The sequence below is a fragment of the Asparagus officinalis genome, chromosome 7 (assembly GCF_001876935.1).
Source record: "Asparagus officinalis chromosome 7, Aspof.V1, whole genome shotgun sequence".
Taxonomy (NCBI): domain Eukaryota; kingdom Viridiplantae; phylum Streptophyta; class Magnoliopsida; order Asparagales; family Asparagaceae; genus Asparagus; species Asparagus officinalis.
Genome location: NC_033800.1, coordinates 119,269,976 through 119,273,966, shown reverse-complemented (window position 1 = coordinate 119,273,966; position 3,991 = coordinate 119,269,976).

Sequence of the window (3,991 nt, the reverse complement as noted above, 5' to 3'; positions counted from 1 at the left end):
CGTGAAGAGATAGGCTAGTTCACGGACATGGGGGCCACGAACGTGCATGAAGAGCTGAGAAGTGTGAACGTGTGAAGAGCTGGGAGAAAAGCAAGCACGTGAAAACGCGTGAAGAGCTGAGATGCATTAGCAGCCACGTTCTCAAGCATGGTTGGATAGCGCGTGGCTGGATTTCATCACAAGTGCAGAGGCCCACCCGAACCGCAACAGCAACCTATAAATAGCAAATATAGGGTTTCGTGAACTGTAGGCGTGCGATGTCAGAGGCTTAGGGATTGCGGCTGATTTGTGTGCAAAAGAACAGAGATTTTGGCGGCTATTCACAGAGAAGAAGCAAAGTCTTTTTGTAGCTGTTCTTGGATTTGTGCATCCCTTTAAGAGTGTATTTGTGTGAGGGATATGAGAGTTTGTGTAAGGGTTTAGATTGTGTGATTGTAAATCCTAATTATATTCTCTACCTCTAATAGTAGATCTCCCCCCCTCCTTGCCCTATGGACGTAGGCGATTTGCCGAACCACGTAAAATTTGTGTTCTTGCCATGATTGTAATAGCTTGTAGGTTCCCTCGACAAGTCAGTCCTAGAACTGATGAGAGAAAGAGCTGATATCTCACTTTATTGAGATATTTTACTTTTGGTTCTTGTTTCCTTTGTGAAACAAGGATTTAGTTAAGATCTACTCTCTTGTTGTGCTGTCGAAGTGCTGCCGAAATTTTCGCTGTGCGCAACATATGGTTCATATTCTGTCTCTCAAAATCGTGATCGCCTCCATTTCTTAAAAAAAATAGCCATCATGTACGATCTGCCCTCTCGAGCTCCATCTCCGATCTCCTCTCCCCTCGATCTCTCCACCTTTGATCTCCTCTCTTTCCTTAGGCTTGAGTCCACCTTTGATCTCCTCCCTCCTCGAAGTATGATAATCACATTTTTAATTTATTACATTGTTATACCCTTATTATCTATTTTATTTAAATAAAAATATCACTAATAAACATGTTTTATCTTAATTTGTAGGTTAATAAATAATTAATGAATAAAAGCTCAAAAAGAATTCAAATTTCCTTATTTTTAACCTTTTATTAAAGCTTGGGATCAAGCCAAGCAATCTACCAAAGCCGAAGAAACAAGAATTTAGTATGAAAAAAAATCAAGTCAAAATCATGTTCAAGATAATTAGCTACAAAAAAGGCAATATCTCTCAATATGGAAGGAGAAATTTAACATATAATATATAAAAATCGCTTATCTCGACGAGACAGAGCTAATTGTATTTTTAGAATTTTGAAATTCTAATTTATTGGTCATTGTTGGCCTTCTTGTTTTGATGATGTTTAACAAACAATTTACAACTAATGTTGTTTGTCTAGTGTTGGTGGGATCTCCACCCCCAGAATCCGAAAAGATGAAACTAGGAGTGGGACCTCCACTCCGAGAATCGAAATATTTGGATAATCCTAACTGTCAGAAGGTTTGATTACCGAACTAAAGGCGAATTTCTCGTTTATCAAGAGTGGATTGTTGTTTTGGTCTTAACTATAGGAAGGTTTGACCAAGCAGAAGTTTGAGGTGATCCTAACTGTAGGAAGGTTTGATCACTTGATCCGAAGGTGGACCTCTCGTTCATTGGAGGAATCGAGAGGGGATTTTGACTGTGGTCCTAACTGTAAGAAGGTTTGACCAATTGGGAGATTTGAGACGATCCTAACTGTAGGAAGGTTTGATCGCTCGATTTGAAAGTGGACCTCTCGTTCATTGGAGGAATCGAGAGGAGATTTTGGTTGTGGTCCTAACTGTAGGAAGGTTTGACCAATTAGGAATTTTATGTCCAGACTCTAACAGAGAGAGTGTTGAGTGCACAGACACGGTGAGAATTTGAGTGGGAGTTCTTATTCATTACATCGTTGTGGTTTTGGGAACTTCCCGTTACATAAATCGTCCACCCCTAGTTTCGTCTGCAGAACTGGTTCGGACATTATTATCAGTTACCTAACCGGGTTATCCTTAAGAATATTAGCTTAATATTCTCCAGGAACTTCCCGTCAAAAGTGGGGAAACAGTTTAGACTCATATACCTGTTGGAGTATGAAGGGAGCAGTTTAACCTCTTGCACCCGTTAGAGGATTGAGAAACAGTTTATACTCGTATACTCTTTGGAGTTTTGCCATTCTCAATTGGCTTACCTTAGCGTTATGACGCCGGCTTCAACCAAGGTCTGAATGCTATTCTTGAGAGTAAAGCAATCCTTGGTGGGATGAACGACCCTCCTGTGGTATGCACAGTACTTTGGGTCCGTAGTGTTGTCAGCTTCCTCCTGATTTGTGATAGGTGGTAGCTTGATCTTGTTACCTTCAAGGAGGGATTCGAAGATGGCTGGAACGTCTTCGTCCTTGAAAGAGTACTCTTTTTGGAGTCTCGGACCCGAAGTCTTTTGCTGCCTTCGAGATTGCTGTTGTGACGCTTGATTAGCACCATCAGCAGCTGCAGGTGCCTTGCCCTTACCACGAGAGGTGAAGTTTGAGTTCAGCGAATTAACCGCCGGTTAGTTCCTCTCGGCCTTCTTCCTTCTAAGGAATCGCTCAGCCTGCTCCCCTCGGACCTTCAGATCCTTCCAGTCTGTTTGGTTTGAAGATTGTTTTACAAGTGGAGAAGATCATTTATAGTGTTTGTCTATCATTTCAATCATCCTCTCCATCTTGTTTTCCAGAGAAGAATTTCTAAACTCTTTCTAGCTTTATATTTTATATTATTTGATTATCATTCTATTAAGCTAGTATTTATATTTGAGTTTAGTTTGATTTGATTTGATTTTATGTCATTATTACACACACCCACATGAGCTTATTGTTTTTGCGTACATAGTATATTAGGGTTGTGAGAGATTGTAACATTGAGTTGTGCTTCATTGTGTTATGATCTATTATAAAGAACAAATTTATATTTGTTACATTGTGAGTGTTGTAGGTTTTCGGTGACCGAGTGTGTTGTGAAGTTTTCGGTGAACTAGAAAACCGATTGTGAGGAATGACGTTGATCGGTGAGCCGGTGATCGGGTCCCGGCAATTCATCGCTTTGTTTCGGAACCTTTTGACGAAGGTGTCGACTAACTCCCCCGTCCTTCTGCTTCTCATCGAGCAACGATCCGATAGATACTTCGGTGTCGTCGTCGAAGAAATTAGCAAGGAACTGGGTCTCCATGTCGTCCCAGCTATTTACGCTTCCTGGCTTGAGGCGACGATACCAATCGAAGGCGGCTCCGGATTACCCGATTTGGAAGTGGACCTCTCGTTCATTGGGGGAATCGAGAGGAGATTTTGACTGTAGCCCTACCTGTACGAAGGTTTGACCCAGCAGGAGTTTGAGATGACCCTAACTGTCAAAAGGTTTGATCACTCGATTTGAAAGTGGACCTCTCGTTCATTGGAGGAATCGAGAGGGGATTTTGGCTATCATATTTTGTGTTTGAGTGTGCTTTGGCGTTTATTTATACTTGTGTTTATATTTCTTGTCGCCATTGTCATTAGCTCATTATATATATGATCCACTATTTAGTTCACATTGTTTACCCCTTGTGTTAGTTTTATATCCTTGCATATACATATATCATATTGTATATCTCTTTGATATATCATCAGTGACTCGCGGGGTTCCCCCTCACTGGACACTGTATTATCTGATGCGACTGCGGAGCAGGTATCCGACTCTTCACCTTCTGAAGGTACTCTTGTCCGAACCCTACCATAAGTTCCTCGTGCAATGGCTCCAGACTGCAGACGGGTTAGATGCCGGGATGCCTTCAGAATCGACTCGAGATTATCCCGTGATAAAGTCTCTTTGCTCGTCATATTAGCGGTGACCCTCGGGAATTCTTCATCTTCAACCACCGTCCTTCTTTGCCGCTTATATAGTTGTTATATTTCATACTTGCTAGGATAACTCATTAATTAATTTTAATTAGCATTTAATCGGATTAGTTTAGCATAAGACCCTAATCAC